The sequence below is a fragment of the Mesocricetus auratus genome, unplaced genomic scaffold (genome assembly GCF_017639785.1).
Source record: "Mesocricetus auratus isolate SY011 unplaced genomic scaffold, BCM_Maur_2.0 Super-Scaffold_100015, whole genome shotgun sequence".
Lineage (NCBI taxonomy): Eukaryota > Metazoa > Chordata > Mammalia > Rodentia > Cricetidae > Mesocricetus > Mesocricetus auratus.
In genome coordinates, this window is record NW_024429198.1 from 4,644,509 (window position 1) to 4,658,751 (window position 14,243).

Genomic DNA, 14,243 nt, shown 5'->3' on the forward strand with positions numbered 1-14,243 from the left:
GCCCCACCTGCTCATTCTATAATCAAACTCCATTACCAGCAGGCAGTAATCCCAAAACTATTTGCAGAAATCTAATTTGGCAAATGGATGTAATTCACTTTCCAGAATTTGGAAGTTTAAAATATGTGTACCATACCATAGACACGTTTTCAGGGTTCCAATGGGCTTCTGCTCTTAGCTCTCTCTGAAAAGACTGATTATGCTATCACACACCTTAGAGGTGATGGCAGTTATGGCTATACCTGCACAAATAAAAACTGACAACGCTCCAGCAAATTGAAACAGTTTTTCAAATGTTATAACATAAAGCACATAACTGGTATACCGTACAAACACACTGGACAAGCAGTTGTTGAGAGTTTTAACTGCATTCTGAAAGAAATGCTCTATAAACAGCCAGGAAGTACAAAGATCCCCAAACACAGATTACACAATGCTTTATTAAACTTTCTTAATGTTAATAAAGGACAAACAGCTGCAGAAAGACACTGAACTCCAAAAAAATCCTTCTGAACTAAATCAGTTGGTGTATTTCAAGTATGTTATGACCTCAGTTTGGAAACCAGGATATGTGTTACGTTGGGAAAGGGGTTTTGCCTTTGTTTCTGCAGGAGAAGTAAAGCTTTGGATTCCATCAAAATCAATCAAGATTTGATCCCAACAAGAGAAATCTCGGGAGGAGGAAAGATGACAGCTATTCACAAGGTCATATTATACTATGTGTAAGGAGACCTCACAAAAGGAAAGGGCAGTGTTTTGTGTTTTAGTCTTCACAGGGAAACCCATCTCCAAACAGCGAGAGGATACTGAACATGTGGATACCTAAAGAAGAGAGGATGGCTACCCAAAGGACCATCAAACGAAGAAGAATCTAATGTTTGGTATCAATGTGTAATGCTCTTAACTTCATCCTTATACTATTCTATTTCTTTTTACTTCCTAATACTCTTTTGGTCCGAATTCACTTAAACCAATGCTGGCTTTGGATTTGGCTCTCCTCCTCTAAATCCAACCATGTTGTTAAAAATGAAATTTAGGGTTTCTATATTACATCAAGGGGCCAATAGATGTAAGACAAAAGAAAACAAAATTTAGGGACTATCACCTGTTTACTCGGTTCTTCTCTGAAAGTCTAATTTCCCTCATATTTATTATCTTCCTTATTGTTATATTTCCAGATATTCTACTTATAAAAGTTGAGTTTTTTTGTTGACATTAATATTAAGTTTTCTACAAAGGACAAGGAATCTCCTAACAGCACTCTTCAAAAACGTCGGAAAGAAAATGGGGCTCCACATCTGATTTGATTTGCTGCATCTGAACTAACAAGTACTGATGGGGGAAATCCTGTGTATATGTCAATAAAGCACTGTTGGCTAATAGGGAACCAAGATAGGTGGGACTATGAGTCCAGGAGGACACTGGGAAGGAGAAACACAGAGTCAAGATGTAACCACCATGGGGTAGGAAGCCCTGAAATTTCTCCAGTAAGAGAAATACTTAGATTTACAGTTATGGGGTAATTACTTAAGTCAGAGCTAGCCAGTAAGAAACAAGCAAGGCCAACAGCTTTCATAATTAATATAGCCTCCTGTGTGTTTATTTGGGACTGATGCGGCTCTGGAACCAGGCTGGCGGGAAGGCTTCCCTTTACATAATGGTGTCAGAAGTGGGATGGGGTAAATACTTAAGTCAGAGATAGCCAGTAAGAAACAAACAAGGCCAACAGCTTCATAATTAATACCTCGTCTTGTGTGTTATTTGGGGACTACAGCACGGCAGAGCCCAGGCAACTGGTGGGGGATAAACCAAAGCTGCTGGCAAGGAAAAGGCTTCTTTTTACAAAGTACCACCCTGAAACTGGTTTGGGACTATATCACTCTACACACCTCCAGATTAATTAATTGATATGGTGCACCTTCTACAATCTGGCCAGAGCCTGAGATGAGAGCTTCAATCAACATTAGAACTTCAGTCAAAAACTTCAATCAAGCACCTCCTGTCAAACAGAAACTGAGTATAAATATTGTACCTAGTCCACTTGAGACTTTCACTATACTAACATTTTCTTCCTGCAGGATCCCATGAGGTTATCGTCCCACTTCAGCAGGAAGTAATTCTGGAAATACTGTACTCCCCCTTTCCTACTGTTGATAAGTTACAGCTGTTTTTAAGAGTTAGTTTTTAATTGTTAGGGTTGGGATCAGAAGGAGGTGTTCAGACTTGGGCATCTCTTTCAGATAAGTTTAGGTTTAGATGGGATAGATATTCTTAGGATGGGATATAGGCAGATTATTATATCTTCTGGTGATTTATAATTAGTTTATCTTAATTTGTCATACTTGTGTAAAGTCTTATTTCTATCCATGATGTTTGATACATAAATTTGCTTATCATCCTCTATGTATATATGCTTTATAGACATTTTGTATATTGACACAATTCAGTTCTGTTTTAAGTATAAATCTTTTCTTTAGACTAAAAGGGGAATTGTAGGGAGCGATCTTAGGCACCTGCACCATTGACCATGCCCATTTGGGCGTGGTCACAGGTACAAAGTAGGGACGGGAGATAAGAGCTTTGGGAAAGGAGGCCCATGCTCTCTTGGGGCCATGATCCAGGTTGGAGATCAGAGTGTGCTGACTCCGGTTCTAGGCTTCTCATGTAAGTGACCTCTCTCTCTCTCTCAAATAAAGTATAGTACTACCCCCTTTTTCCAGTATCCTTTGTGTGGCTTGCCTTATCATCATCAAACAAGACAAAATGGCAGTCCACAGAATGGGAAAAGATCTTCACCGACCCCACATCAGACAGAGTGCTGATTTCCAAAACATAGAAAGAACTCAAGAAACTAGTCACCCAAACACAAAATAATTCAACTAAAAAGTGGGGTACAGAACTAAAGAGAATTCTCAATAGAGAAACCTAAAATGACTGAAAGACGCTTAAGAAATTGTTCAACATCCTTAACCAAGGGAAATGCAAATTAAAACAACTCTGAGATACCATCCTGTTACTGTCAGAATGGATAAAAAAAAAAAAACACCAAAGACAGGCCGGGCAGTGGCGGCGCATGCCTTTAATCCCAACACTCGGGAGGCAGAGGCAGGCAGATCTCTGTGAGTTCGAGGCTGGGCTGGACCGACAGCCTCCAAAACAATACATAGAAACCCTGTCTCGTAAAAACAAAAACAAAACAAAAACAAAAACAAAAAAAACCCAATGACATTTAATATTGAAGAGGATGTGGAGGAAGGGGAACACTCCTTCACTGCTAGTGGAAGTGCAAACTCATACAGCCACTTTGGAAATCAGTATGGTGATTGCTCTGGAAAATGGGAACCAGTCTACCTCAAGATCCAGCAATTCTACTCTTAGGCATATACCCAAAGGATGCACTTTCATACAACAAGGACATTTGTTCAACTATGTTCATAGCAGCATTATCTGTAACAGCCAGAACCTGGAAGCAACCTAGATGCCCCTCAACTGAAGAATGGATAAAGAAAATGTGGTACATTTATACAATGGAGTACTTACTATTCAGCAGAAAAAAATGGAATTTTGAAATTTGCAGGCAAATGGATGGAACTGGAAGAAACCATCCTAAGTGTGGTAACCCAGTCACATAAAGACAAAGATGGTATGTACTCACTCATATATATGGGTATTAGATGCAGAGAAAAGGAGTACCAGACTACAATACACACCTCCAGAGAAGCTAGTAAACAAGGAGGACTGTAAGAGAGTGAAGAAGAAAGGGACAAGAGCCCCTGAATAAATTGGGAGCATGGGGTAGAGAGGAGGAAGGGGAAAAGAGGAAGGGGGAGGAGAACATGAAGGATCAGGAAGATTGAGTGGGGAGATGAATAGAGGAGGACAAGAAGAGACACATCAATGGAGGGAGCCACTATAGGTTTAAGGAGAAATCTGGCACTAGGGAATTGTATAGAAATTCATAAGAATGACCCCAACTAAGAGCCTAAGCAATAGTGGAAAGGCTACTTTAAATGCCCTTCCCCTATGATGAGAATGATGACTATCCTAAATGCTTAGAGCTTTCAACCAGTAGCTGATGGAAGCAGATGCAGTCACATACATCTAAATATTAAGCCAAACTCCTGGAATCCAGTTGCAGAGATGGTGGAGTGATGAACAAAGAGGTCAAGACCACGCTGGGAAAACCCACAGAAACAACTGACCTGAGCAAGTGGAAACTCATGGACCCCAGTCTGACAGCTGGGGAACCAACATAGGACCAAACCAGGCCTCCTGAGTGTGGGTGTCAGTTAAAAGCACTGGGCAGTCTATGGGGCCTCTGGCAGTGGATCCAGGATGTATCCCTAGTGCACAAACGGACTTTGGTAGCCCATTTCCCATGGAGGGATGCTCTCTTAGTCTAGATACACAGGGGAGGGCCTAGGCGCTGCCCCAAATGACTTGACAGATTTTGATGATCCCTCATGGAAGGTCTCACCCTCCCTGGGGAGTGGATGGGGATAGGATGGGGGGGTCATGGGAGGATGGGAAAGAGAGGAACTGGGACTGATATGTAAAATAAGATTGTTTATAATTTAAATAAAAAATAAAAAGAAATTCAGTCTCAAATGAATGACATGCTAGGGATCTACAAAAAGAATAAGCCAAACACCAAATCAGTACATGGAAATCATCAAGATCAGGGCAGAAATTAAGAAAACGTAAAAAAAAAAATCGGAATTGGTTCTTTGAAAACATAAATGTATTGACAAATGTAAAAGGAAACTGTGTGCTGCCATTAGCTATGTGACTTATTAGAGGCACATACAGATGAGGTAGTAAAAGGGCAGTTTACCGCACCACTAACCACACCCACTTTAGGCATGACTAAAGACGTATACAGACGTAGGCAGTGAACTACGTCACTAGCCAGACCCACTTTTGGGCATGGCTAGGGGCGTTACGGAGGAAGGTATAAAAGACTGAACAACAGAAGTCTTGCTCTCTTTTTCTGGCTTTTGGCTTCCAGTTCGGTGGTGGAAAACTACTCGACTCATTTGGGTTACTTATTTGGTCTCTTGTGAGTAATTTCTACAATAAACTCTTGTTTTTACTTTCAGTAAGTGTGCCGTTTATTGTTGTAGCATCATTTTGGTGTCAGAAGTTCCAGAACCCGGATCCAAGTGCCCAGAAAGCGGCTGCTCCTCAGCCCGACCAGGCACATGTGGACTCTCCTTTCACTAAATTCCCCACCACTTCGCTCAGCAAGCCACGATTCCTGCCGCGGGGAACCAGCACCTTCCACCTAATGGTAAGATTAAGTGGTATTCCGAGATTTCTCTCTTGGCCACGTGCTGGCTGCCTGCTGCCTTCGGCCACGTGCTCTTTCACTGGCGGCCTGGTGATTTTGGCCTGAATAAAACTCCACTGGTAACAAACTTAACTGCTTTATACAATGTCAACTAACATTACAATGCAGGATGTTAAGAATTTTCTTGTTTGGATGGCACTTTAGAAAGGGTTGAGGACTTACCTGAAAGGTACTTCCTACCCACGATGGTGATTATTAGTTTCATAATCAATATAATTTTGCTAAAGAAATGGTTCAACTATAGGGCAAAATATGACAAACTTATACAGGTCACATGGTCATCGCAGGATGGTTATGAAATCCTCGTACAAAGAATTCAGGAAATGGAAAATTCCTTACAGGATAGTAAGGAAGGTTTGGTCGAAAATATTCAGGATATTAAAAATGATAATGTAAGTCTGACAAACAGGTTTAAAGAGACAGAACACAAAATTGAATTACTTTCAGGAAAAATGTGTTCAACAGACAGAATAGAAAAAGTGGAACATAATGTTGAAACATTTAACCAACAAAACTGTTCCATGTTTGATGATTTCACTAGGAAACTTTGCCTCGCTGGGGATTACAAATTGCTTCAGAAAAAATACAAAGAGGAGGATCTATTAACTATTTAGGTTATAAAATAGATGCTCAGAAAATTAGACCGCTGAAAGTACAGATCAGAAGAGATCGTTACCGGACTCTTAATGATCTTCAAAAACTATTAGGAGAAATCTCTCAATTACAGACAATTATCGGTGTAGAAGGGCATGATTTAAAACACCTGAAAATGGCTTTAAAAGGAGATAAAGACCTAAAGAGCCCACGAGTAATGATCAGCTGAGGCTGAAAAAGAATTAGAATAGGTAGAAAAGAGAATATTAGAAGCACATGTGGACCATGTGGATCCAAAGCTGGACTGTATTCTGGTTATTTTACCATCTAGAGAATACTCCTCAGGAATATTAATGCAGAGGGAAGACATCATACAAGAATGGGTATTTCTGCCACATAAACAGAATAAAAAATTGAAAACATATATAAAAAAGATCTCCGATTTGATATTAAAAGGTAAGTTAAGGCTTTGTCAACTGACTGGGAAAGACCCAGCTGAAATTATTACAAATTTAACAGATGAGGAAATTTCCTCCTTATGGAAGGATAATGAGTATTGGCAAATAGCTTGCAGTGGCTTTTTGGGAACTATTAGTATTAACTATCCCAAAACAGAGAGAATCAAATTCATAAAGAAAACAGTTTGGATTCTTCCGCATATTGTGAGGCAAACTATTTCTGGAGTTCTTACCTTCTACACGGATGCAAACAAACCAGGTAAGGCAGGGTATAAATCAGGAAATATAAGTAAAGTAGTTCAAAGCCCTTACAACTCCACACAAAAGGCAAAGTTATATGCCATTCTAATGGTACTTAAAGACTTTACAGAGCCTCTCAATATAGTCAGGGATTCTCAGTATGCAGAAAGAGTTGTCTTGCACATTGAGACTGCAGAATTTGTTCCTGATAGTACAGAAGTAACCTCATTGTTTTTACAATTACAGGAAACCATCAGAAACAGGACTCATCCTATATATATAACACACATCAGATCCCATACAGGTCTGCCAGGTCCTCTGGCACAAGGCAATGATGAAATTGATCATTTATTAATAGGTAATGTGTTGGAAGATTCAGAATTTCATAAGAAACACCATGTTAACAACAAAGGTTTAGAGAAGGATTTTTCTATCACCTGGCAACAAGCCAAATAAATAGTAAGAAATTTCCCCAGTTGCTCATTCTACAATCAAACTCCATTACCAGCAGGTATTCACAGAAATGAACTTTTGCAAATGGATGTATTTCACTTCCCAGAATTTGGCAGTTTGAAATATGTACACCATACCATAGATACGTTCTCAGGCTTCCAATGGGCTACTGTCCTCAGCTCTGAAAAAGCTGATTCTCTTATTACACACCTCTTAGTGGTGATGGCTGTTATGGGTATACTAAAACAGCAAAAACTGACTATGCTCCAGCATATGTCTCCAGTAAATTGGAACAATTTCAAATATTATAATATAAAACATGTAACTGTTATAACTTACAATCCCACAGGACAAGCAGTGATTGAAATATCTAACCAAACCTTAAAAGAGATGCTTCATAAACAGCTAGGGAGAACAAAGACCCCCAAACACAGGTTACATAATGCTCTACTAACGTTGAATTTTCTTAATGCTATGAAAAAGAACAAACTGCAGCAGAAAGCCACTGGACTACAGAGAAGACTTCTGAACTGAACCAACCGGTGTATTTTAAGGATGTTATGACCTCAGTCTGGAAACCAGGATATGTGTTACGTTGGGGAAGAGGTTTTGCTTTTCTTTCCACAGGAGAAGAAAAGCTTTGGGTTCCATCGAAATTAATTAAGATTCGATCAGAACAGAAGACATCTCAGGAGGAGGAGGATAACAGTTCATTTACAAAAATCCTATTCTACCATGGGTAAAGTGACCTCCTAAAAGGAAAGAGAAGTGTTTTGTTTTTTGTCTTCACAGGTAAACTTATCAAAGAATACTGGACATATAGATTCCTGAAGAAGAATGAATAGCTACCCTGAGGACCATCAAACAAACAGTAACTCACTGTGTGGTATCAAAGTCTAAATCTCTCTATTTTGTTTTTTATAGTACCCTTTTATCTTTGTTTCTTCATATACTTCAGTCCCCATTCATTTAACTGAAGCTGGCTTTGGAGTTGGATTGGCTCTCCTACTCTAAATTCAAGCATATTATTTAAATAAAATTCAGAATTTCTGTATTACATCAAAGAGCCATTGATATAAGACAGAAGAAAATAAAATTAGGGACTGTTATCTGTGGTTTTCTTTTTCTGAAAAGTCTAATTTCCTTCATGTTTACCATCTTCCCTATTGTCACCTCTTCCAGTATGCATACTTATAAAAGTTAAAATATTTCTTTGTTAACATTAATGTTTGAGTTTTCCAGAGAACAAGGGATTTCCTGACAGCAATCTCCAACTGCTTCATAAAGAGAATGAGGATCCACTTCCTTGGCTTCACCTGATTCGACTGTGTTGGGGAAGTCCTGTTATTTGCCTGTGCATTTGTCAATAAAGTACTGTCTGGCCAATAGAAAACCTAGATAGGAGGGACTAGGAGTCGAGGAGGATTCTGGGAAGGGGAAACAAGAGAGTCAACATGTAACGCCATTGGGGGTAGGAAGCCTGGAACTATTCTCCGGTAAGAGACATACTTAGATTAACAATTATGGGGTAATTACTTAAAGCAGAGCTAGCCAGTAAGAGACAAGCAAGGCCAACAGCTTCATAATGAATATAGCTTCCTGTGTGTTTATTTGGGACTGATGCGGATCTAGAACCAGGCTGGCGCGGCAGAGCTCAGGCGACTGGCGGGGGATAAACCAAAGCGGCTAGCAAAAGATAAAGCTTCTCTTAACAGACTGGAGGCATCTGAACTGCCCCACATCATCAACTCCACCTAACAAGCACTATCCTGAAACTGGCTTGAAACTACATCACTCAACACAACTCCAGACCAAGGAACTGAAACATCACACCTTCTACAATCTGGCCAGAGCTTCAGACGAGAGCTCCAATCAACATTAGAACTCCAGTCAGGAACTTCAATCAAGCATCTCCTGCCAAACAGAGACTGTCTGATCTACTGAAGATTTTGTTACACTAACATTTTTCTTCTCACAGGTCCCTATGAGATTGTCATCGTCCCATCACAGCAGGAAGTAGTTTTGAGAATTCCACGACCTCTCTCCCTACTATTGATATTATAGGATAGTTTACACCTGTTAGTGTTAGTTTTCAATTATTTTAGAGTTGGGATTGGAAAGAGGTGTTCAGACTTGGGTGTTTCAGATAAATTTAGATTTAGATGGGATAGATGTTTGATACATTTTGTTCATTGATAAAAGTTAGTTGTTTTAAGTTTAAATATCCTTTTTAGACTAAAAGGGGAATTGTAGGAGGAAACCGTGTGCTGCCATTAGCCATGTGACTTATTAGAGGCACATACAAATGAGGTAATAAAAGGGCAGTTTACCATACCACTAACCACACCCACTTTAGGCATGACTAAAGATGTATATGGACAGACGTAAAGACGTATACATACATAGGTGGTGAACTACGTCACTAGCCAAACCACTTTTGGGCATGGCTAGGGGCGTTACGGAGGAAGGTATAAAAGACTGAACAACGGAAGTCTCACTCTCTTTTTCCAGCTTTCGGCTTCCAGTTCGGTGGTGGAAAACTATTCAGCTCATCTGGGTTACTTGTTTGTCTCTTGTGAGTAATTTCTACAATAGCCGGGCGGTGGTGGCACACGCCTTTAATCCCAGCACTTGGGAGGCAGAGGCAGGCGGATCGCTGTGAGTTCGAGGCTGGGCTGGACTGACAGCCTCGAAAACAATACAGAGAAACCCTGTCTCGTAAAAACAAAAACAAATTTCTACAATAAATACTTATTTTTACTTTCAGTAAGTGTGCCGTTTATCGTTGCAGCATCAGACAAACATTTAGCCAGTTTAACCAAAAGCAAAAGAGCCAAGTTAAAAAAATTAGAATTGAAAGACTGTTATAACAGATACCAATTTAATTCAGAATATCATTAGATTTACCTTGAAAACATTACACTAAATTGGAAAATCTAAAAGAGTATTTGAATTTCTAAGTGCATATGACCTACCAAAATTAAACCAAAATGAGATAAATAGCTATAACAAGTATTGATTCAATCAGTAATTCTAACTCCTCCAACTAAAAAAGACCAGACCCAGATGGACTGGTGAATTTTACCAGACCTTTGAAGAGTTCACGACAGGGTTTCTCAAATTTCTACATGAAGTAGAAAAGGAAAGAACGTTACCAACCTCTTTTCATGAAGCTAGACAGAAGACAACAGGAAAATTACAGGCCAATCTTGCTTTGAATATAGATGCAAAATTTCTCAACAAAATACTTCCAGATTGAATACTCACAACAAAGATCATTATGATCAATTTATATTTATTCGACAGGTGCCAAAATGGTTTGATATATGGAATAAACCCAATCTATAATGAAACACTGAACAGCAACAACAAAATGAGGAAGACATTAGATAATGGAAAGGCCTCACATGGATTGAAAGAATTTTGTGAAAAGGGCTCTGACCAGAAGCAGTCTATAGATTCATTGTAATACTGATTTCAAGTTATATTACAGAACCATAGTAATAAAAACAGCATGGTACCAACACAGAAGCAGACATGTAGAGCAATGTAAGGACTTAGATACAAGCCCATTCAAGTAAACTCACCTCAGTTTTGATAAAGATACACATTGGAGAACAGTTAGCTTCTTCTACAAATGGTGAAGGGAAAACTGGTATGTACATGGAGAAGGAAACTAAATTCATATCTCACACTACACAGAATTTTATATCACCCATTGCTCTTACAGAAGGCCTGGCTTCTATGTGTTCCCATCACATTACATAGAGGTTCACAACTACCCAATACTCCAGTTTCAGAGTATCTACCACCACCTGCTGGCTTCCAGGGACACCAGGCACATATGTAGTGCACAAACAACCTTGTAGGCAAACACTCAAATACATCTTTAAAAACAAAAAATACTCCAAATAAATCAAAGAAAAAGCCTAGATGTCCATCAGTTGATGACTGGATAATGGAAATCTGGTATATTGTATGAATATACATTTTATTCAATTGTTGAGAAAAGTGAGCTGGGTGTGGTGGTGCATGCCTTTAACCCCAACACTCAGGCAGCAGAGGCAGGCATGGCTCCGAGAGTCTGTGTGTGTGTGTGTGTGTGTGTGTGTGTGTGTGTGTGTGTGTGTGTATGATGTGTGCATGTGCTTGCGAGAACGCACACATATATAAGGTGGCTAACAATTGCAGGGGCAGGAAAGGGTCTCCCCAGCAGAGAAACACATCCATCCTTCATCTAAAAAGTAAAGCCAATAGACCCTGTGAAAAATTAAATCATCTCCACAGCACACCCACAGTTCTTCCAAGGGTAGGGGCAGAATATTAAAACCTAGCTGCTGTGGAGGTCACAATACCTGCAGCAGCCTCCCCTTCTCACAGCTAAAGACCCTGTCTGTGAGAGAAGAGTCAAAATACATTTTAAATTATAGGTGATAGATGGAGATATTGCAACAGATACAAACGAAACCCAGAAGAGATTGTGAGGGGATATTTTGAAAGCTTACATTTTAAAATCTGGAAAATCTAGAAGAAATGGACAGAGTCCTAGACACATATGACCTACCTCAATTAAAACAGAACATAAAAAACTTAACTAGATCCCCATTAACATGAGGGTGAAACAGAAAATTGACTCTGAATAAGCAAGAACCAGGACTAAAAAGGATTCACTCCAAATTCCACCAAGAGCAGAACACAGAATCCTCATCAACCTGACTCACTCCATGAAGCCAGAATCACCCTGATGTTAAAATCTGATAAGGAAGTAACCATCCGCTAAAGCGACTGGAGCGAGAACTTGTGGATGAGAGCACTTGCTCTTCTTTGTAGAGGACTCAGGGTTTGTTCTAAGTGCCCACAGAATGATTCACAATCTTCCATGACTACAGTTCCAGGGGATCTGACCTTCATAGGTAATATGCATGCAGGCAGAACACCCACACATATAAAATAAAAATGAATTTAACAACAACAAAAGCTATGGTTCAATTCCCTTGATGAACTTAACATGCGATAAAATATTTGCAAGCTGAATTCAGTAGCACATTAAAAAGGTTGTAACCATCACCAGGTTGGTTTCATCCCAGGCATGCAAGAATGTTTCAACATATACAGATAACAAATGTATTATAGCACATAGACAGACTCAGGTGCATAAATCCTACATTCATCTCAGCAGTTGCAGAGAAGGCACTGAACAAAGATCAACATCTCTTTATGTTGAAAGACCTGAAGAAGAGTTGTCTAGATGGCTCAGTGACCAGGATATTTGTCCCCAGGACCTGAATAGCGCGGGTTAACTCCTACAATTGTTCTCTGGCACACACACACACACACACACACACACACACACACACACACACACACACACACACACACATGCACACACTTTAAAACATAACTAAAAAAAATTAAAGCCCTGAAGAAACTAGAAGAAACATAGCTCAAAATAATAAAGGCTGTGTATGACAAAATTATAGCCAACAATTATATTTAATAGGAAAAACAAAGCATTTGCTGTTTGAAGTTTTCACTACAACAATATGGTAAACAAAAGAAATAAAAAGGTTACAATTGGTGGTGTGGTGGTGGCTCATCCCTTTAATCCCAGCACTTGGGAGGCAGAGGCAGGTAGATCTCTGAGTTTGAGGCCAGCCTGGTCTACAGAGTGAGTTCCAGGACAGGCTCCAAAGCTACAGAGAAACCCTGTCTTGGAAAAAAAAAAACAAGAAAGAGGCTACAACTAAAAAAGGGTCAAATTATTCCTATCGGTAGATGACATGGTCCTATATAAAGACCCCCACTCAAGACTCCACCAGAAAACTTCAGCCCAGATAATCGCTTTCCACAGAGTAGCAGGAAACCAACAGTGTCTTCAAGTCCTAATTATGTTTCTACAGTGACGAAAACACTGACCACAGGCAAGCTGGGAAGGAAAGGGTTTGTTTCACTTTGCAACTTACAGTCCACCACAAAGGGAGCTCAGGGCAGGAACTCAAGGCAGGAAGCTGGAGGCAGGACTGGAAGCAGACAGCATGGAGAAACACTGCTTACTAGCTTGCTCCCTATGCTTCCTTAGCCGACTTTCAAATATAACCAGGACCACATACCTAGGGTGGCACCACCCACAGTGAGCTGGGCCCTCCCACATCAAGCCATCATCAAGAAAATGCCGCATAGATTTTGCTACAGGACAACTTGATGGAGACAATCCCTCACTCGGGAGCCCTCCTTCCAGATGTGTCTAAATTTGCCTTAAGCTGACAGAACCAACCTGCACACTTTCCTTCCTTTTTTATCTCTTCTTCCATTTGTTTTTTGAGACAGGCTATCTCCTCCCCTCCCCTGGCTGTCCTGGAGTTTGCTATGTAGGCCATGCTGGCTTCAAGCTCAAGTAGGTTCTCCTACTTCTGCTTCCTGAGAGCTGGGATTAAAGACCCCACTGGGTCCTGGAGAGATGGTTCAGTAAAGAGCACTGACTACCCTTCCAGAGGACCCAGGTTCAATTACCACATGGCAGTTCACACCTCTCTGTAATTGACTTCCAGGGAATCGGACACCTTTACACCAATGCACATAAAATTGAATTAAAAATAAAAAAGGCATACTCCACCATGACCATCCTGAGACAGGCTGTCATACAGCCAAGGTAGGCTTTGAACTCGTTTTGTAGTCAAGGCTGGCCTTGGGCTCCCAACTTCTTCCTTTACTTCCCAAGTGCTAAGACTCTAGGCATCACTACCATATATGGCAAAAATAAATACCATAAAGTGTGTTTTTCTAAGTATCTACAATGAATTTGTTGATTAAGAAATAGGGAAAAATTCATATTCACAACAGCTTAAAATATACCCAGGGAGAGTCTGTGAGAAGGCCTGGGCAACCTATGCGTCCCTGGGCAGTGGATCAGTGTTTATCCCTGGAATACAAACAGACATCGTGTGTCCATAACACAAAGAGGGATGCTCTCTCAGCCTGGACTCTTAGGGGAGTGCCTGGACCCTAACCTGAGTGAAATGACGGACTCTAGATATCCCCTATGTGGAAGGAATTGGCAATAGAGTGGGAGGCTGGGGGGGGGAATGGTGGGGGGTGCAGGAGGAAGGGAGGGAGAGGAACTGGGATTGACATGTAAAACAAGCTATTTA